Genomic DNA, 22918 nt, shown 5'->3' with positions numbered 1-22918 from the left:
ATAAAAACTAACTTCAAATTTTCTCCTAGGCATATTCATTTCCTTAGTGTCTGAAAAAAATCGTTTTATCAAGCCAGGTTTCTCTAACTGCATATGCAAAAAGAACAAGTTTTGGAATTTCAAAAGAGTTTCATCTGAACCAGTTTTCTCTGGAGTCTAAGGAATACTGTTGCCATACATTGTTCAGAAAAAAATCATCTTTCTTTTTCTATAGTCATAGTTTTATAGCTTGACTTTTTCTTAATGAATTGAACCTGATTTTCTCATTTTACATAGGCAATAATACTGTCAATCACACAAATGGAATATCCAGTCACACATCAAACAACAGAGCTGTCATAAACCCTCTCCAGTGGTGACTGGTACGGAGTCCCAAACAAACACTTCTCCAACACATATGATCCTCAACGGTAGTCGGATATCAGAACCAATTGGCAAAATTCCCAAATGACACTCAATGCTCACAAACAGTCCTCAATGGTAGATGGATGTCAGAACCAATTGGCAAAAATGCCCAAATAGCAGTCAGTGCCCACAAATGGTCCTCAACATCAAACACACATCAGAATCAACTGGCAAAATGCCCTAATAGCACCTCGTGCCCCTAAACAGTCTCAACATCATATACACATCTGAACCAACTGGAGAGAAAGCCCAAATAGCAGTAGCCCTCAGAAATGGGAAGGTTGCCCGGTGCCCACCAGTGAACTTGGGAGGGTGGGTATCTGTCCAAAGGTCAACTACCATCCTGACAAACAGGGTGAGCGCTTTTATAGGCTGAGGAAGGGGTCCACAGCAGAAACAGTACAGTCAGCTCTGACAGTCATCTTCAGATTGGTCATCAGTGGTCTGACCAGGGTCATCTAGTTGTTTTAGGTACAGTTAATCTTCAGTTCCCGGAGAAGGCAATGGCACCCCACTCCAGTAGTTTTGCCTAGAAAATCCCATGGACTGAGGAGCCTGCTAGGCTGCAGTCCATGGGGTCGATAGAGTCGGACACAACTGAGCGACTTCACTTTCACTTTTCACTTTCATGCATTGGAGAGGGCACTGGCAACCCACTCCAGTGTTCTTGCCTGGAGAATCCCAGGGACGGGGGAGCATGGTGGGCTACTGTCTATGGGGTCGCACAGAGTCGGACACGACTGAATCGACTTAGCAGCAGCAGCAGCAATCTTCAGTTCCAGGGCTGGTTTGTCTCCATGTCTTTGAAGCCAATTCCCCATAATTCAGTTGGTAAAGAATCCACCTGCAATGCAGGAGACCCGGTTCAATTCCTGGGTTGGGAAGATCCACTGGAGAAGAAATAGGCTACCCACTCCGGTATTTTTGGGCTTCCCTTGTGGCTCAGCTGATGAAGAATCCACCTGCAATGTCGGAGACCTGGTTTGATCTCTGGGTTGGGAAGATCCCCTGGAGAAGGGAAAGGCTACCCACTCCAGTATTCTGGCCTGGAGAATTCCATGGACTGTATAGTCCATGGGGTCGCAAAGAGTCGGACACAACTGAACGACTTTTACTTTCACGCTTTCACTCATAACTGCGGCAGCCTACAACACGGCTACAGCCTGATCTTCATGTATTCAATTTCTCCATCTGATGAGCCTTTCAGTGTCTATAAGACTGCTGAAAGGATATGGCTCAGAATATTATGTATAGCCCTTGAGAAGGAACAAAACATCTTTGATTACACTTAATGAGTACTTATTATTTGATCTCCTGTGACTGTTTTCCTTTGTTTGTGAATGTGCTCATTTCTCTGACTAAACTTATTCTTTGACTAAAGTTTTCCACAGACAAAGGACAGGCAGAGGACATGGGGGGAAGGACTATAGGGTCCTGCTCTGTTTCAGTAATAGGAAGAATTGAGCCCCTCCTTGGTGCCAGTCCCTTCGTGGTTAGTTTTGTCCAATATTTGGAAATACAATAGAATTCTGTTCTATTCTAAAGCCTAAATGCATTCTCATGCCAACAAGAATTCATCAAGCACTCACTGTTATGTAGAAAAGAAAAGATATGTTATTTCTATCGTTAATAATTTCTGTTAAAGATATTTAATATTTGTAATAAAAGTTTACTCTTCGCTTCTCTGGTAACCAAACACTTCCAGGTATACTCCATTTCTTCTGGATCTTTCCAGAAGTGGTGTGAAGAATAAAGACGTCCCCAAGTATATTTGACTTCAGTGTGCCCCCTTTACAATGACTTGTGTATTTCCTTTGTTAATCAAGAGACTTTGTCAAAGTTAATTTGTGAAAGGTCAGAGATTAACTAACAGGAAACAGGACAATAGATAACTGACAGGATTCGAGCCTCAGAAGAAGAGAGATGTATGAAAGCAAAACAAACACCCAAAACTGGGAGGGTAGGAGGGAAAGGACAGAAATGAGGAATGGCAGAGAGAAATGAGGACTTGTGTGCTTAGTAGCTCAGTTGTATCTGACTCTTTGGTGGGACTGTAGCCTGCCAGGCTCCTCTGTTCATGGGATTCTCTATACCAGAACTGGAGTGGGTAGCCATTCCCTTCTCCAGGGTATCTTCCTGACCCATGGATCGAATCCCAGTCTCCTGCATTGCATGCGGATTCTTTACCATCTGAGCCACCAGGGAAGCCCATAGAGAGACAAATATGGAGTTATATCAACTAAAATGTAGGAAACCAGAAAGGGTTTGGGGAAAGTTAAAATGGTGGAACCCAAGGAAAAAGACCAATTAGGAAGTCAAGAGATTTCTTGGAATTTGCACAATAGCTGAACTTTTAAACAAGTGAGTAGAGGTGGGATTCCTGGTGACTCACAGCAGAAAAGACAATGAAGGAACAAAGTCACGTGATTATGATAAGAGGCCAAGGAAAAGCATTTTATGGCAGCCCCAAGTGACCTGGCTATACCCCTAGCATTTCATCCCCATTGGAGATTTGGTTTTATGGGACAATACTGCTGAGCTTCAAACCTAGAATGACCACACATCCCAGTGGCCCTGACACAGTCCTGGGTCCACACCCACTGCCCCAGTGTCTCATCTGGTTTAACATTCTAGCATTCTCAAACTCTCCTGATTTGAATGATAAAGATATGATCGTTTATACCAACCCTGTAGCACTATCCTTAACCTTATACTTTTGTGGAGTAAGTCACAATGGAAAAAACCACTCAATAAAGCAATATTAACTTCTGAGTTCAGTCTTTTTAAAAACCTACACCCAGGAATCAAGCAAAATGCACCTCTTCTTATCATATGTCAGACACTGAGCTTGACAACGGAATATAAATATGTTATAATATATAATATAAACATATTATATAAATATAATATGTTCTGTGTTTTAGGGAGCTTCCAGTGTGGGGTAGAAATAATAACACAACTAGTGAACCTCTTTCATCACACACACTGTGCAGGTTTCTTTTCCTTTTTTCTTTTAAAAAATTGTATTGGAGTATAGTTGATTTACTATGTGGTGTTAGTTTCTGCTGTACATCAAAGTGAATCAGTTATACATATACATTCATTGAGTTCTTCTTAGATTCCTTTGCATATAGGCCACTGTGAAGATGTCTGACAGAGTTTCTTCTTGAGTTCTAGAGTAAGACCGTCTGCCTGTAATGGCGTATATTAGGGAGAAAGTGGACAGAAATGAGAAAAGATGCGTATTTCAAAATGTTAATCATCTGATGGTGACTTGGTAATTTTTCACACAGAAATAGAGGTTGGAAGATGGGTCACAGAGTTAGGAAATCCTGCCTTTCTTTTTTTTACTTCTAATTTCAAAATTGAGACAGTCTTGTAGGTCACCCTGCTTATTTATATGCAGAGTACATCATGAGAAACGCTGGACTGGAAGAAACACAAGCTGGAATCAAGATTGCTGGGAGAAATATCAATAACCTCAGATATGCAGATGACACCACCCTTATGGCAGAAAGTGAAGAGGAACTCAAAAGCCTCTTGATGAAAGTGAAAGAGGAGAGTGAAAAAGTTGGCTTAAAGCTCAACATTCAGAAAATGAAGATCATGGCATCCGGTCCCACTACTTCATGGGAAATAGATGGGGAAACAGTGTCAGACTTTATTTTTTTGGGCTCCAAAATCACTGCAAATGGTGACTGCAGCCATGAAATTAAAAGATGCTTACTCCTTGGAAGGAAAGTTATGACCAACCTAGACAGCATATTCAAAAGCAGAGACATTACTTTGCCAGCAAAGGTCCGTCTAGTCAAGGCTATGGTTTTTCCAGTGGTCATGTATGGATATGAGAGTTGGACTGTGAAGAAAGCTGAGCATCGAAGAACTGATGCTTTTGAACTGTGGTGTTGGAGAAGACTCTTGAGAGTCCCTTGGACTGTGAGGAGATCCAGCCAGTCCATTCTGAAGGAGATCAGTCCTGGGATTTCTTTGGAAGGAATGATGCTAAAGCTGAAACTCCAGTACTTCGGCCATCTCACGCGAAGAGCTGACTCATTGGAAAAGACTCTGATGCTGGGAGGGATTAGGGGCAGGAGGAGAAGGGGACGACAGAGGATGAGATGGCTGGATGGCATCACTGACTCGATGGATGTGAGTCTGAGTGAACTCTGGGAGTTGGTGATGGACAGGGAGGCCTGGCATGCTGCGATTCATGGGGTTGCAAAGAGTCGGACACGACTGAGCGACTGTACTGAACTGAACTGAACTGAATCCATTCAAATCATAACACCAGATTATAATGATAGTTTTCATAGCACACCAGTTTCATTTCTTCCTCATTACCATCTTTAATGGTACCATTTTCAAATACTGTGGTCTCCAAAGTGGGCATAAAATATCCTCATTGTAATGAGAAAGGAAGAAAATATTAGACCATACATTTGCATTCGATTTTTTAAAATCTACAACATAACAAAGAAATTAATTATTGATTGATTTCCCATAGCATAAGACACACCAGGAGTTCAGCATAATCTCCTAATATTCTGCTATCATAATTTTCTCTGCCTCAACGGTAAAGCGGCTGCCCACAATGTGGGAGACCCGGGTTCGATTCCTGTGTTGGGAAGATCCCCTGCAGAAGGAAATGGCAACCCACTCCAGTACTCTTGCCTGGAAAATCCCATAGATGGAGAAGCCTGATAGGCTACAGTCTATGGGGTCGTAAAGAGTTGGACACGTGGAGAAGGTGATGGCACCCCACTCCAGTACTCTTGCCTGGAAAATCCCATGGATGGAGGAGCCTGGTGGGCTGCAATCCATGGGGTCTCTGAGGGTTGGACATGACTGAGCGACTTCACTTTGACTTTTCACTTTCATGCATTGGAGAAGGAAATGGCAACCCACTCCAGTGTTCTTGCCTGGAGAATCCCAGGGACAGGGAGCCTGGTGGGCTGCCGTCTATGGGGTCGCACGGAATTGGACACGACTGAAGTGACTTAGCAGCAGCAGCAGCAGAACCATAAGAGCCTCATGTATAGAAAAGAGGACCAGGATATCTTGGGGTTACCACGGGAGACTTTCCAGGGGAAATTTTGAGAACTTACTTTGGTATCTTTGATTATTCCAAGAGTAGCCTCCCCCTACTTCTGGAGAAAGGCCTGAGTGCTTGAGAAATGGGTCAGTGTTTTATTTGATCACTTCTTTACTCAAAAATTTTCAGTAACTCTTTATTATCTCAAGAGTGAAGTTTAAATCTCTTAGTCTGCATTCAAGACTCTCCTTAATTTAGCCAAAACTACCATTTCCATGCTGTCTCTAGAACACTGCTGTAACTATTCCTCCTAAAGCGATCTTTCATTATTAAAGGTTACTTACCCCATCATGGATGTACAAGGTGGTGCTAGTGGTAGACCTGCCTGCCAGTGCAGGAGACACAAGAGACACAGGTTTGATCCTGGATTGGGAAGATCCCCTAGAGAAGGGAATGGCAACCCACTCCAGTATTCTTGCCTCGAGAATCTCCTCCTTCTCTTGGACAACCTCATGGACAGAGGAACCTGACGGGCTACATACAGTCCATGGGGTCGCACAGAGTTGGACACAACTGAAGTGACTTAACACACACCTCATTATGACCACCTGGGTTCCCTTCTCTTTCTCTCTTTTTAAATTTTATTTCTTCTATCAGTTTTTTAGCTGGATAATTTTTATATTTTGGCTGTGCCGTGCAGCATGTGGTATCTTAATTCCCTGACCAGGGATTGAACCCATGCCTCCCACAATGGACACACAGGATCTTAATCACTGGACTGCAGGAAAAGTCACCCTCTTCTGCCAGTTTTATTGAGATATAATTAACATACAGCACAGTGTAAGTTTAGGGTATACAGATCTCAAGTCAAGCATAGTGACTTGACTCACATACATTGTGAATGATTACCACAAGTTTAGTTAACACCCATCATCTCATATAAATATGGAGAAAAAGGAAAGAAAAGAAAAAGTATATATATATATTTTTTCCCCTTGTGGTGAGAACCTTCAGGATTTGCTTTCTTGGCAACTTTTAAATATCCTGTAGAGCAGTGTTAACTATGCCATCGTGTTGTACATTCCATCCCCCATACTTATTTGTTTTCCGTGTATAAAATGGATGTTTGTAACTTTTGACCACCTTCATCCAATTCTCCAACCTCCCCCCTCCCCAAACTCTTGCCTCTGGTAATCACAAACTTTTTTCTATGAGATTTTTTTTTTTTTAAGATTCCACATATAAGTGAGATCATACAGCATTTGTCTCTGCCTCACTTATTTTATTCAGCATAATGCCTTCATAGTTTATCTATGTTGTCTCAAATAGCAGGATTTCAATTCTTTTCCATGGCTGTGTAGTATTCCTGTGTGTGTGTGTGTGTGTACCACATTTTCTTTATTCATTCATTGTTGATGGACACTTAGGTTATCACTTCTCCTTGGGATCTCTGAAAATACAATTACATTGGAACAACAGTACTTCCTTGTAAATTATTTTGTCAAATCACTTTATTCTTTTTCTGTGAAGGTAAGATTCAGAGAACACAATACATCTGGTGCCTATGAACGGAAAAAGCACATATAAAAAAAGGGAAAGGGGAACTCCAAAGATTCATTTTTATTGCGTGACAATTTCCCCAGTAGTTGCTCTGAGAAAGGGAACCAATTTGCAAATAAAAAACTCTTATTTTCAGTTCAAACTTTTTCCTATTAGTTATCCCCATGGCATATAAATATGTCCACTGTAAGTTTCCTGCATGTATGTAATTCCCCAGAGCCTAGTTAACCCCTAGTAAGTTCATGGATTTGACAGTTTCAGAAACAATTTTAGGAAAAGTAAGATACAGCAAGCCAAGAGGTTGGGGCAAACAGCTAACAGCCTTTGTCTGACCATGTTAGTCACTGAGGACTACTGTCTGATTGCTATGGAAAGTGTCTTAAAACAAATTTTCTTTGAGAATTGTCTTTCCATTGTTTAGACCGGTCAAGTATATCAACGATTTTCTTATTACTGTCAGAGTTTTGGAAACAGTTTGTCCTAAGGACCCCTGGGAACCTTGGGGCTATCCAAATGAGGCTTTCAGCTTTTTATCTTGAACAGGAAGCAATTTTGCAAGATACTAATCACAACCAATGAAACACCAAAACTTTTCCACGAGAAACATGCTAGTATCAATGATCACTTTTTGAAATTCTAAGCAAGTAATTGCATCTAATTTTCTATGGAGGGCTTTCCTGGTGGCTCAGTGGTAAAGAATCTGCCTGCCAATGCAGAAGACACAGGTTTAATACCTGGGTTGGGAAGATCACTTGAAGAAGGGAATGGCAACCCAGTCCAGTATTCTTGCCTGGGAAGTCCTATGGACAGAGGAGCCCGGCAGGATATAGTCTGCTGCTGCTGCTGCAAGTCACTTCAGTCGTATCCGACTGTGCAACCCCATAGATGGCAGCCCACTAGGCTCCCCCGTCCCTGGGATTCTCCAGGCAAGAACACTGGAGTGGGTTGCCATTTCCTTCTCCAATGCATGAAAGTGAAAAGTGAAAGTGAAGTTGCTCAGTCGTGTCTGACTCTTTGCGACCCCATGGACTGCAGCCCACCAGGCTCCTCCATCCATGGGATTTTCCAGGCAAGAGTACTGGAGTGGGGTGCCACTGCCTTCTCCGACTTAGGAGTATAGTTGTATGCTAAGTAGGATGTGTTGGTTCATTTGTGTCTGACTCAGCAACCCCATGGACTGTAGCCCACCAGCTCCTCTATCCATGGGATTCTCCAGGTAAGAATACTGGAGAGGGTAGCCATTCCCTTCTCCAGGGGATCTTCCCAACCCAGGGATCAAACCTGGGTCTCCTGCATTGCAAGTGAATTCCTCACCATCTGAGCCACCAAGGAAACCCAGGATAGAAGTATAAAAAGAATAATAAAATACTATTCCCGGTCTCAAACTGTTTACATTTCCCAGGGAAAGACAAGCCATGCTAAGACTCCATCTTACTCTTCCTTTTTACAGAAAAATGTCTCCAAAATATTTACACTCACATGTTATATTGCCTCATTTTTCCTATTTCCTCAAGCTCTTCTAGTTGAGCTTCTGTCTCACCACTCTACAGGCCTCCCAGGTGCCATTAGAGGTAAAGAGCCCAACTGCCAATGCAGGATACATAAGAGATGTGGGTTTGATCCCTGGGTTGGGAATGATACCATGTAAGAGAATATGGCAACCTGCTCCAGTATTTTTGCCTGGAGAATTGCATGGACAATGGAGCCTGGTGGGCCATGGTCCATAGGGTCTCAACACGAATTGGACATGACTGAAGTGACTTAGCTTGCATGCACTCATCACTCTACACAAATAGCTCATTACTCCATATTTCCAAATCCAGTGGTGGTCACTTTTCTGTCCTTATGTTACTCATCAGCTCAGGGGTTGACCACAGCCTGAACTGATGCTCAGTTCAGTTCAGTTGCTCAGTTGTGTCCGACTCTTTGCGACTCCATGAATTGCAGCACATCAGGCCTCCCTGTTCATCACCAACTCCCAGAGTTCACTCAAACTCACGTCCATCAAGTTGGTGATGCCATCCAGCCATCTCATCCTCTGTTGTCCCCTTCTCCTCCTGCCCCCAATCCCTCCCAGCATCAGGGTCTTTTCCAATGAGTCAACTCTTCACATGAGGTGGCCAAAGTACTGGAGTTTCAGCTTTAGCATCATTCCTTCCAAAGAACACCTAGGACTGATCTCCTTTAGAATGGACTGGTTGGATCTCCTCACAGTCCAAGGGACTCTCAAGAGTCTTCTCCAACATCACAGTTCAAAAGTATCAATTCTTCGATGCTCAGCTTTCTTCACAGTCCAACTCTCACATCCATACATGACTACTGGAAAAACCATAGCCTTGATTAGACGGACGTTTGTTGGCAAAGTAATGTCTATGCTTTTGAATATGCTATCTAGGTTGGTCATAACTTTCCTTCCAAGGAGTAAGTGTCTTTTAATTTCACGGCTGCAATCACCATCTGTAGTGATTTTGGAGCCCCCAAAAATAAAGTCTGACACTGTTTCCACTGTTTCCCCATCTATTTGCCCTGAAGGGATGGGACCGGATGCCATGATCTTCATTTTCTGAATGTTGAGCTTTAAGCCAACTTTTTCACTCTCCTCTTTCACTTTCATCAAGAGGCTCTTTAGTTCCTCTTCACTTTCTGCCATAAGGGTGGTGTCATCTGCATATCTGAGGTTATTGATATTTCTTCTGGCAATCTTGATTCCAGCTTGTGTTTCTTCCAGTCCAGCGTTTCTCATGATGTACTCTGCATAGAAGTTAAATAAGCAGGGTGACAATATACAGCCTTGACATACTCCTTTTCCTATTTGGAACCAGTCTGTTGTTCCATGTCCAGTTCTAACTGTTGCCTCCTGACCTGCATATAGGTTTCTCAAGAGACAGGTCAGGTGGTCTGGTATTCCCATCTCTTTCAGAATTTTCCACAGTTGATTGTGATCCACACAGTCAAAGGCTTTGGCATAGTCAATAAAGCAGAAATAGATGTTTTTCCAGAACTCTCTTGCTTTTTCCATGATCCAGCGGATGTTGGCAATTTGATCTCTGGTTCCTCTGCCTTTTCTAAAACCAGCTTGAACATCTGGAAGATCAGGGAACTAAAATGGACTGGAATGGGTGAATTTAGATGACCATTATATCTATGTTGCTACACTTTCCCAATTTTATGCTCCACTCCATTGCCTGCACAGTCTCAATCTCCTTTGCCAGTTTCTATTCCTCTGATAACCATCTAAATGCATCCCAGAGTTCCAGGCTTTCATCACTTCTTTATCTTCATCTATTCAGAGTAAGTATGTCATCTACTCTTATGCCTTTAAATGCCTTGCAGACACCAATGAGCCTCAAGTTATTGCCTTTGTCCCTTACCTTTTATCTAAACTCAGCTCATGGGCAAGCACCTGCTTGCTTAAAATCTCCACTTGAATATTTATAGGCTTTCAATATTAATGTAGCAAAACAAAGCTTGTGATCCCTATTCTCTTTCCCAACTTCCGTATCTCAATTCATAGCTCCCATTTATTCAGTTTCTCAGGCATAAACCTAGGAATCATTATCAATTTCTTCCTTTTCCCTACTCCTATTAATGATTTATAACTCAATTATATTAACTTTACCTCTAAAATAAGTCTTAAATTTGTTCCACTTTCATTTATTTCCACTACTATAATTCTAAAAATAGACCCTAATTTATTTTACACCTGCCTCTTCATTATTAATTCTCCATAATTATCTTTAAAAAATATAAATCAAATATCCCATCCATCGTAGCTTAAAACCTCTAATGGTTTCAGATGCCCTTGGAATAAAATCTAATTTTCTTATCATGACCTATAAAGGACTCTTTATAATTCTAGCCTCAGCATATACCACTTTTTCCTTCCTAACTGACTACACCAAAGGCACACTGACTTTTTTGTTCATTGAGCAGAGACCAAGCTAGCTCCCACCTCAGGGTATTTACCCTTATTATTTGCTCTAAACGTGTTTCCCACATCTTTGCACATTCTTGGTATCCTTTGGGTCTCAGTTCAAATGTGGTTCCCTTCTCAGAGAGACTATCCAAAGTGAAGTACCTTTCCTTCCTTTACTTTCTCTCTGGCCATAGCCTTGGACAATAGAAACCATTGTCTGAAATCACCTTGTTCAATTATATGTTTCCTTATTTATTGTCTTCCTCTCCCTCTCTGGAATGTCAGGAATCTGGAACTTCATGCATCCTATTCATTGTTATATCCTCAGTGTTTAGGAGGATGCCTGTACGTAAAAGGCTCTCAGTCAATATTTGTTGAACAACTGGCTGAAAGACTCTAGCTGCTCCCTAGTGCATTTAGGATAAGGTTCAGCAATGGCTCAGCCGGTAAAGCGTCTGCCTACAATGTGGGAGACCCTGCTTCCTTATCCAGCCTTAGCAGTCACTGCTCAGATGCTCCGAACTCTCCTCAGCTTTGGTAGGTGCTGTCACTACTCACCACTTCCGGAGTTTCACCTGTGCTGTTCTTTCTTTGGATTCTCTCCCCGCTCTGTATTCATCTTTGCCTGACTCACTTCTACTTAAACTTTTAACTCTTAGCTTGGGGTTCAGTTCCTCTGTGTTGGTGGTTGATAGATAATCTTCCCAAACAGCTTCCTATTCAGACCAGAAAGTTTGAAGTCCTCATTTAGAAAGTTTAGAGGTCTCCTTGTCTTCTTGGAACTGTAGATGTTTCCACAAATGCCAATAACAAGAAAAATGTTGGGGGTTCTCACTGAGACAATGGTGTGACAATTCTTAAGGAAGGCTTGTTTCAAATAACCTATTACCATAGCAATCAGAAAGCAGTTGTAGTGACTAATATAGTAATAAAAGTTTTGAAGGTTAGGTTAAGCAAGGTGTTTCCTATGAAAACTGATGACTTTTAATTCTTTACCCCTCTGCCCTTGGGCCCCTTTGCTTTTCACTGCTTGTTTTCTAAGGAATGGGCGTTTTCGGGAATTGGGCTCTAATTATCAAGTTTCATGAGTACATTTCTAAGTCAAAATTAGACTTGTGATTAATTTAAACTTGGAAACATCCTTTGAACTTAATGGGAATTTTCCATTTGTAAGAAAACATTTTTTCAGGGCAGACAGCTGAGGAGGAAAAAACAAGCAAATATCATCATATATATAAGTTCACTCGAATCTCATAAGTGTCTTTCTACAAATCCCAGAAAGGATTTGGATTGTTACCCCTGTTCTGTTCACTAAAGCTTCTCCTATCACAAAACTTAGTGGTGGTTTAGTTAATACGTCGTGACCGACTCTTGAGACTCCATGAACTGTAGCCCACCAGGTTGTCAGTCCATGGGATTCTCCAGGCAAAAATACTGGAGTGGGTTGCCATTTTCTTCTCCAGGGGATCTTTCCAACCCAAGGATCAAACCCACATCTGTTACATCTACCTGCACTGCCACGTGGGTTCTTTACCAGTGGCTCCACCTGGGAAGCCCATCATAAGATCATCTGTGAGTAAATATGAATTAAAGAGTCAAAAGGAGGGGACATACCTATGGCTGATCCATGTTGATATATGGCAGAAACCAACACAATATTGCAAAGCAATTATCCTCCAATTAAAAATAAATAAAAAATAGTCAAAAGAATATCCTGCAGTTCAGAATAGGTAAAAATCACAGTGGGCTGAAGTAGTCAGGGAAAGCTTTGTAGGAGACAGGATAAGAATATGGCTTTGGAGGTTGAATGCAGTTGAGTAACCAAGATGAAGAAAGGACATTTCCCTAGAAACTGTGACAGAGCAGATGTAAGCAAGAAGCACAGGCCCAGTGAGTAGACAAGTACTGCAGAGGAATTATTGCCACAAAGTCAGCTTGAGGTCTGCTTGGGGAGAGTTCTGTTGCCCCACCTAAGGGGTCAAAGTCTTTTGCCTGTAGATAGTAGGAAAATATTAAAAATCTGTCACTGTACAAGTAATATACTGCAAATTCAATTTAAGAAAAAAAACTTATCTTGTCATGGAATACAGGATCTATTAGAAGGAGGAGAAACTGGAGGTAAAGAAACTAGTTTGGAATCTCTCATAAGGTATAAAGGGAAGGCTTAGATTAGGCAAGTGGCTTGGAAAAGAGTATTCAGAGGCGAAGGATAGCCACCAGTGGTGGTGATGCCACACGTTAGGAAGGTGCCATAAGTCTTTTCCTTAAAAGATTAAAGTTGCTGAGCTTCTAGTGCTCTTTGTGGACTCCTCTCCCTATATTCTTTGTATGCACCAAGTCTCAATGTCCTTCAACAATTCTAAATCAAGACTCTAAGATCTTTAAGATTGGGAATTTCCTCCACTCCTCCCTTCCTTCCAACAGCTTTGGTGAAGAATAGATATATGGCAAACAGAATGTTTTAAAGTCTGCAATTTGGTGAATTTTCACATATGTATACAGCCATGAAACCCCATCACAAATAAGATCATAAGCAAACCCATCATCCCAAAGTTTCTTAGGCTACCTTTTTAATCCATCCTTCCACCTCAAAAATTCTGTAACTCTCACCCCCATCCCCACCTAGACAACAATTGTTTTGCTTTTTCTCACTATAGATTAGTTTTCATTTTCTAGAGTTTCATGTTAATGCAACCATACAGTATATATTCTTTCTCATCTAACTTTATTCATTTCACATTATTGTTTTCAGATCCATCCTTGCTGTGTCTATCAATAATTTAATTATTTTTATTGCTGAGTAGCATTTCATTTTATGAAGTGAAGTGAAGTCACTCAGTCGTGTTCGACTCTTTGTGATCCCATGGACTGTAGCCTACCAGGCTCCTCCGTCCATGGGATTGTCCAGGCAAGAATACTGGAGTGGGTTGCCATTTCCTTCTCCAGGGGATCTTCCTGACCCAGGGATTGAACCCAGGTCTCCTGCATTGCAGGCAGATGCTTTAACCTCTGAGCCACCTTTCATTTTATGCATAACAACAATTTGTTTATGCATTCACTTATTGATGGACATTTGGTTTGCTTCCTGTTAAGGGGCTATTACAAATGAAGCTGCTTCTGTTTCTGTTTTATTGTATCCATTCACTTGTTTTTAGATTTCACATATAAATAATAAGATATAATATATCTTATATAATATATATAATAATAAGATATAATAAGATATAACATTTGTCTTTATCTGACTTGTTTCACTAAGTGTAATATCCTCCAAGTCCATCCATATTGTTACAAATGGCAAAATTTCATTCTTTTTTTTTTAATGGCTGAGTAAATAGTCCATGGTATATATTGAATGGATATACCAAATGTGCTTAACCATACTCATTAAAGGACATTGGATTGCTTCCAGTTTTTAATGAATAAAGCTTCTAAAAATATTCAATTACAAGTTGTTGTGTAAACATGTTTCCCCCCAACCCTGGGATAAATGCTTTAATTCCTGAGTTGTATGGTAAGTACATGTTTAGTTTAAGAAACTGCCAAACTATTTTCCAGAGCATCTATACCATTTTACAATCCTCCCACGTCTAGGCTATGCTTCTCTCTTAAGCTCCAGACCTTTGATTCCAACTGCTTATTGGGCAAATTGCCTTGGATATCTCCCATCCTCAAGCTCAGCATGTTAAAATGTGAGTTCATTATCTTCCCTTACATACCAGTAATCCTCTTTTATTTTCTGTCTTCACTAACATAACCATTTACTACCCAATGTAGACACTGAAAGCCACCTTGGAGTCCTCTTTCTCATCTATTTCCACATTAAATCCAAAACTTGGATAGGCCCGTTTTAACTCTTGTCTTTCAAACAGAGAAGACAGATCATTATTATCTACCAATAATTATAACTATCTAAGCATTAACATAATGATATCCTACCTTGGGGTACTTCCTTGTCAAATTAAGCACAGGTATTTTAGAGTTGGTAGGTATATTAATGCTTATGGTATGGAGAAGTGAAATAGACTCACTGGTCACATATAAATAGGTCTAAATTGCCAAGTGAATTTAGAACCCTCTGTATAGTAGCAAACTGGAAAACACAGATTTATTCTGGGAAGAGCTCTAGACTTCTATCTGGGTCAAAACTGCAAATAAATTCTACTATATTTATGAAACAAGTATTTTAGCAGTGTGGAGACTGTCAAACAATCATATGTGGCCCAGTTTGCTGGCTTAGATCCACTGTCAGTTATAATAATATGTGGTGGTGGTTTAGTTGCTAAGTTGTGTCTGACTCTTGTGACCCCATGGACTGTAGCCTGCCAGGCTCCTCTGTCCATGGGATTCTCCAGGCAAGAATACTGGAGTGGATTGTCATTTCTTTCTCCAGGGGATCTTTCTGACCCAGGAATCGAACCTTGGTCTCCTGCATTGCAGGCAGACTCTTTACCGACTGAGCTACAAGGGAGCCCATAATAATGTGTAAAAGTCACCAAGGAATTTAGCTAATATTAATAATAATTGTGCCTTGATGGCTCAGGAACTAAATATCTACATTTAAAATTTTTGAAGAAATTTTCAAGTTGTGAGATGAGCCAGAGAACACTTGTTTCTGGTCAATACTCTGGCCATTTGACAGAATTTGAGTCATACCTCACTGCTGTTACTAACTATTCTTACCTAGTTAGGTCAACCACATGACCCCAAGCTCCAAACTATGTCTTCTTTGTCCAAAGAACAAATTATCCTTAGATCAATTCTCAGAGACATGACTTAACACTCATCAAATTGACATTCTGAAATAAAGGCCCTGTCAGTGCTGAGAAGTAAAATAAAGAAATGTACAATGAAGAGTCAGGTGCTGATACACTTAGTGGGGATTACTGTCCATTTCTTGGAGATGATCCTTTCCTTGTCTTCTTGAGGTGGGAGACGAGGATCAGAGTCAGCAATACCAACTGTGGCCAGAACACACACACCACAGTTATGATTGGTGGAGAGTCTCCTATGTTACCCTCTTCCTGTCTTCTTTTCCAGTTGGGTAGCCAATTCCACTTCTGGTGAAAAAGCCATCATCTCTTTTGCATTTAGTATAAATGTCTATTAAGAAACTGCTTATATTGAAAGCAATTAGTAATATCGTGTCCCTAGAGACTGTGTAGTGTGACTGCTTGGCATAATTGTAGGTGAGGAAGCCAACGCAGCTTTGTAACAGTGGGGAATATGTTCAGGAAATTCCCCATTTAAGCTCATTTCCAGCCAGTTTTGTTCAATGAGTCCTATGGGACATTGGAGTCCTTGGACGCCAGAGCCATTATTACTGTAATAACCAGGTCCCATCACGTTACTGGACTGTCACTGACAGCTGCAAAGGGAAAACATTCATAAGATTGCAGCCTTAGACATGAGAAAGAGGCCGGGATCCTACCTCTTGTCTTCTTGTTTGGAGCACAACTCATTTCCAATCCATCTTTTCTTCCCAGCTACTCAGCATCCAGGTTTGACTTTCCTGTGGATATACTGGACATACAGTGAGCCTAAGAAAGTGAAGCTGGAGAACTAGACATAATAGTTTGCTGCACAATCAGCTAATCTTCTGAGAAGTTTGTCTGGCGTAGGCCCAGACACCTGCAAAATTTTCGGGGAAGAGCTCACTCACTCTCACTTAAGTCTTTCTTTGTTAACTTTCCATTGATGCAGTAATAAATGACCATAAATGTATTATCTTATAGTCTTGTAGGTCAGAAGTCTGACAGGTCTCTCCTGGCTAAAATCAAGGTGTCACAGGGCTGCATTCCTTTCTGAAGGTTCTAGGGGAAGAGCCACTTCCCTGCTCATTCGAGCTGTTGATAGAATTCAGCTCCTTGTGCTTTAGCTAAGGTTCCTGATTTCTTACTTGCCGTCAACTCAGGGCTTTTTCCAGTTTCTCAAGGCTATTCACTTTCCTAGGTTTGTGGCTCCCTTCCTCCATCTTCAAAGCCAGCAATAGTGGGTAAACTCCTTCTCTCACTTTGACTCTCTTCTCTTTTCCTCTCTATCTCATCCTTTTATAACTTAGCCAGGACATGTTTTCTGCCTTTAAGATCTCATGTGATTAGACTGGGCCCACATAGGTAATCCAGAATAACCTCACAATCTCGAGGTCCATACCCTTCATTACATCAGGAAATTCTCTCTTGCCATTTCATGCAACAGACAAATTCCAAGAATTTGAGTTTGAGCATTTGCGGAGGTCCACTACTGTGCCTGTTAAATTATCTAAAGGTAAGAACTCATTCATTCATTTATGTATTTTTTCAACAAACATTTATTTAGTGCCTTTTATATATCAGACAATTTACAAGGCATTGGATGTTCTGGCCTTTTTCATTTGTGAACTGTAAGAGGTGACAAAGAATTTGTGCATTGAGCAAATTTATCTGCTGAATTTTCTCTTGTGCCGCATATTGTCCACAAGAAGAGAAGGCCTGGGAGGCAACTGATGACATAGGAGACTCTCCAACAACCATAACTGTGGTACATGGTCATCCATCTCTAACTCCTATGCTGATTCAATTCACTTTCCACAGATGAGGGTCTGGGTGTCAGATGAGGAATTAATGATGTATATGGACTACTGTGGGAGTTACCTTTAATTTAGAAAGAATCAATTCATGTAACAATACGTAAGGACATATGATATGTGCTATGGTGTGACACTAGCATCCATAAATACAAGTTTTGCTCTACAAGAGCTTATGATTTAATTCAGGAGATATGACACTTCAAATAGTTTGGTAATAATGCAGAGCAATATTTCATTTAATCGAAGCAAAAGTCATGCTTCACTTACAGGGAGCCTAAGAATGACATAACCAATGCAAGCCTGAGACATAGGAAAACTTCCTTTCTTTCTTGTATACATCAGCAGCAGGGGTGGTGCTGGTAGTGGGAGAAGAGGATCAGAGTTAGTAATATCAACTGTGACAAGAACATCTCGTTAATTGATGGACTACAAATAAAAGATAGCATTGCCATTATATATTCTTTCTCTGTTATCTGTTATCTTCCTTGAACAAGGAAAAACTAGGGAAGATTACATAAAATATAATACTCAAAGTGACAAAACCAAATGCTGGTGAGGACGTGGAGTTACACGAACTTTCTCATTGCTAATGGAAGTATAAAACTATACAGCTATTTTGAAAGGCAGTTTGGCAGTTCCTTACAGAACTAAATATACCCTTATCATATGATCCAGCAATCTTGTTTGTTGGTATTTATTCAAATGAATTGAAAACTTATGTCCACATAAAAACCTGCACACAGATGTTTATAGCAGCTTTATTCACATTTGTCAAAACCTGAAAATGATCAACGTTTCCTTCAGTAGGTGAATGGATAAACAAACTATGGTACACTCAGAAAGTAGAAAGTACTAAAAAGAAATGCACTATCAAACCATGAAAAGATATGAAAAAAAACTTGAATATATATTACTAAGTGAAAGAAACCATCTTTCAAGATTACATATTATATGATTCCAACTATATGAAATTCTAGAAAAGATTAAACTATGGAGACAAAAAAAGATTATTGATTGCCACAGGTTTGGAGACACAGAGGCTCTTTAGGGCAGTGAAACTATTCTGTATAACATCACAATGGTGGATACATATCATTAGAAATTCGTCCAAACCCATAGAATGTATGGCACCAACAGTGAACCCTAAGGTATATTTCGAACTTTGGGTGACAGTGATACAATGATTTGTCAACGTAGGTTCATCAATTGTAAAAAATGTACCCTAGAGTGATGGGGCCTATGGATGATGGGGTAGGTTGTGCATGGGAAGCGGTAAGGAGTTATATGGAAGCTCTGTACATTGAGCTCAGTTTTCCTATGAGCCTAAAAGTACTCTAAAAATGAAGCCTATCTTTAAAAATGCCATTGCTACTGTTTTCTGAGCACCTGTTTTGTGTCAGACACCAGGCCAATCTATGTAAGCTATCTCTTATCCTAAAATAGATGCTATTAACTTTTTGTGGGGGCTCCAAAATCACTGCAGATGGTGACTGCAGCCATAAAATTAAAAGATACTTATTTCTTGGAAGGAAAGTTATGACCAACCTAGACAGCATATTGAAAAGCAGAGACATTACTTTGCCAACAAAGGTCCATCTAGTCAAGGCTATGGTTTTTCCAGTAGTCATGTATGGATGTGAGATTTAGACTATAAAGAAAGCTGAGCACCAAAGAATTGATGCTTTTGAACTGTGGTGTTGGAGAAGACTCTTGAGAGTCCTTTGGACTGCAAGGAGATCCACCCAGTCCACCCTAAAGGAGATCAGTCCTGAATGTTCATTGGAAGGACTGATGTTGAAGCTGAAGCTCCAATACTTGGCCACCTGATGAGAAGAGCTGACTCATTTGAAAAGACCCTGATGCTCAGAAAGATTGAGGGCAGGAGGAGAAGGGGACGACAGAGGATGAGATGGTTGGATGGCATCACCGACTCAAAGAACATGAGTTTGGGTAGGCTCCGGGAGTTGGTGATGGACAGGGAGGCCTGGTGTGCTGTGGTTCATGGGGTCACAAAGAGTCGGACACAACTGAGAGAATGAACTGAACTGAACTTTGTCCTACAAATTAGAAAACTGTTACTTGTCCAGAATAAATGAGTTTGTCAAGGTCCTTAAGTTAATAAGTGAGAACCTGAGATACTAACCTTTATTCCCTGGCTGAGAAGACCAAGTACTTTTTTAAATTATACTATACTGTCTTTGGAGAAGGCAATGGCACCCCACTCCAGTACTCTTGCCTAGAGAATCCCAGGGACAGGGGAGCCTGGTGGGCTGCCGTCTATGGGGTCGCACAGAGTCGGACACGACTGAAGCGACTTAGCAGCAGCATACTGTCTTTAGGAACCTGCTTGCCAGTGCAGGAGACTTATATAAGAGACATCTTCCAGTTCAATTCCTGGTTGGGCAACCCATTCTAGTATTCTTGCCTGGAGAATCCCATGGACAGAGGAGCCTGGCGGGCTGCAGTCCATAGGGTTGCAAAGAGTCAGACATGACTGAAGCAACTTAGCATGCATACATGCATGCATACTGTCTTCTCTAATAAACAAAAATACATATTCCTTTTTATAAATACAAAGTGAAGGGAATTATATTTAATGATACAGAGGACACTTGATAACAATCACTGAACCTTCAAGCAGAAAGATACCTGACTAAGAAACTAGGAAATAAGTTTATGGCTGAGAAAAACAGAAACTAAGAAGGTACACATGAAGTAGCTATAAGTCCTTTCCAAAGAAGAACACTATTTAAAGTCCAGTTATATCTAGAGGATTCAAACTTCCAATTATGGAGAAGTAGTCCTTTCAACTCAGTTCTTCAAGAGTTGAAGAATTTATTTACAACCATAAATTATGAACTCTGGAGAGCAACCCAAAGCAAGTAGACATCCGGGTGGGGAGGGGTGTCATCTATACTTGGAGGAAGGGAATAGCACCGAGATAAAAAATGTTCCCATTTTTTTCAACTTTTTGCTTCAAACAAGGCTAAAACTTAGATAGGAAATCTAAAATCTTACTGACCTGAAGAATCAGAAGGCAACGTTTAGGGCAACCATAACAACTAGAAGGAAAAATTCTAGAAAAGGAGAAATCCAGAGAAATGGAGTCCCAAATTCTGTATATAATGTCCCCACATCTCTAGCTACTCATGAACTACTGTGTGAATGGCAGATGTCAAGCATATAACTAAGGTTCAAACAATTGAACAAAGATTTATGCTGCTGCCCATTATGAAGCAGTGAGTTTGGAGTGTGAGTTTGATTGAGTTGCCTGCCTGATAGAAAAAAATATTCCATACACCTCAGGGAATCCAGTTGAACTTATTTTTCACAATGAACAGTTCAAAATGTTCAGATAGCACCAAAAAATTATTGTACATATGAATAAACCAGAATATATGATCTACACTTTTTTAAAAAAAGGCAGTGTAATAGAGACTGTTTCCAAAATAACTCAGGTGTTGGAAACTGAGACAAAAATTTTAGGTTAGCTATTATAATTATTTTCAATACTGTAGAGGAAAACATGATCATAATTAACAAACAAATAGGAAATCTCCACAGAGAAATGGAAACTACAAGAAAGTATGGGTGTTCTAGAACTAGAAAACAACATGTCTAAAATTTTTAAATTCACTGACTGGACTTAACAGTAGATTGGAGATGACCAAAGAGAATGAATGAACTTGAAGTTAGCTGAATAAGAATTACACAGTCTGAAGAACAGAAAGATTGCATACAACAGAGAAAAACAGAAGAAAGAAAAAGAAAAAAGCCTCAGTGACATGTGGAACCTGTAATATGGTTGGGTAAGATAATACAAAGGGCTTCCCTGGTGGTTCAGTGGTAAAGAATCCACCTGCCAATGCAGAAGACTCAGGCTTGGTCTCTGGGTTGGGAAGATACCCTAGACCAAATGGAAACCCACTCCAGTATTCTTGCCTGGGAAATCTCATGAACAGAGGAGCCTGGAGGGCTACAGTCAAAGGGGTTGCAAAAGAGTAGGACATGCTTAGCAACTAAACAACAACAACAAAGACAATACAAAGATATTTTCTTACTGACCATAACCCGCATTCCTTACATTCTAAATAACTGCTATCTTCATATACTAAATCAGCTTTCAGGATGATGTCAATACTTGGCTCACTCTATGAGGTCTGCTATTCTCATTTTCAGTGGTGCTATTAGTTAACTCACCCAGCTGTTACTGAGCCTTTTATTTTTCTTGTATCAGCCACTGTGCTAACTGTTGCAGAAAGTAGATGAAATAGATATTATACTTGAGAGGGCATGAAATGAGTGCAACACTAGAGACTCAGGCAAAGGGCTATTGTGATGAGATGTTCACTAGAGAAATTTTTCCAGCAACTGTCCATCTTCTCTTATTGGAGAGATCATGAGAAGGAGTTGACCCCACAGTGTTTCAGTCCCTCCCTCTCTTCTCTTTGGGATTTGCTTGTCCGTAGAGAATTTGTGTCCTACTCAGTGATATATGGTACAAGGCATTGCCCCTGCTGGACAAACCTTGTGTTGGCCATGTGAGGTCAGAGACTTAAGCAGCGAAGTCCAATTCTGTGAGCAATGTTAAAAAGTCAGTTGCTGAAGACCTAAGCCAAATTCACCAAAAATGTATGCCTACATTAACATTTTTAATGGTGGTATAGTATTTTGATGACCTATATGTACTACCATTTAGGTTGTTTCTGATTTTTTTTTCTTTTTGTTGTTATTACTGCAATGAACAACTTATTATATGTTTATCTACATGAATATTTCTGAAGAAAGAAATGGAATTGCTGGGTCAATTGGTAAAAGTCTGATAACTATTGACAAAGTTTCCCCCAGAATCCATTGCAACAATTTTTACACCCACCAATTTTTCACAACCTCCTATCTTTTTATTTAGAGCATCCATTTGTTCTCACACAAGGAGCTCCATTTTGACTGCCCCATTCATCCACATCTTAGTACTCTTTATAGCCATTAATCCTTGGCTACTAATCTCTCTCACAGGAATTGATGTTGGGACATTCTGTAAAAGATGCAATACTTGCTGAAAAAAATGTGCAGTCCTCTCTCTCTTCTATAATATCTCCCTGATTTCTATAGGGACAGGACAAATATAGCAAGTTTTTCAAAATATGGTTTGAATATGTGGATGTCAAATACTCAAAAAGATTTATTTTTAACCATGCAAAACTTGCCATTTCATGAGGGCTTGGTGGTGATGAATGGGGATGCAAAAGTAGGAAGGAAGTCACTTTTTAAGGATAAGGCCTTTTAATTCCATCTTTTGAACTTGGAATATCCCAGTGGAATTATACCAAACATTTTTGTTATCATATCTCAGAATAGTTTACCAACATAAAGATAATAGTGACTTAACTATGTTTAGGTTAGAGGCCTTGCAAAACACTTGCAAGACAAGTGGGGT

General features: G+C 40.4%; 1 protein-coding gene across 1 annotated transcript in view; it reads left to right on the top strand.

The window, feature by feature from the left end:
- The window catches only part of LOC132342461 (uncharacterized), a 36060-nt gene that overhangs the window by 6859 nt on the left and 6283 nt on the right, over nucleotides 1-22918 (top strand). The window lies entirely within an intron of this gene.

This window comes from Bos taurus, chromosome 16 (assembly GCF_002263795.3).
Source record: "Bos taurus isolate L1 Dominette 01449 registration number 42190680 breed Hereford chromosome 16, ARS-UCD2.0, whole genome shotgun sequence".
NCBI lineage: Eukaryota > Metazoa > Chordata > Mammalia > Artiodactyla > Bovidae > Bos > Bos taurus.
Note: the sequence above shows the minus strand (reverse complement) of the source record. Positions and strands in the feature narration are given on the sequence as shown.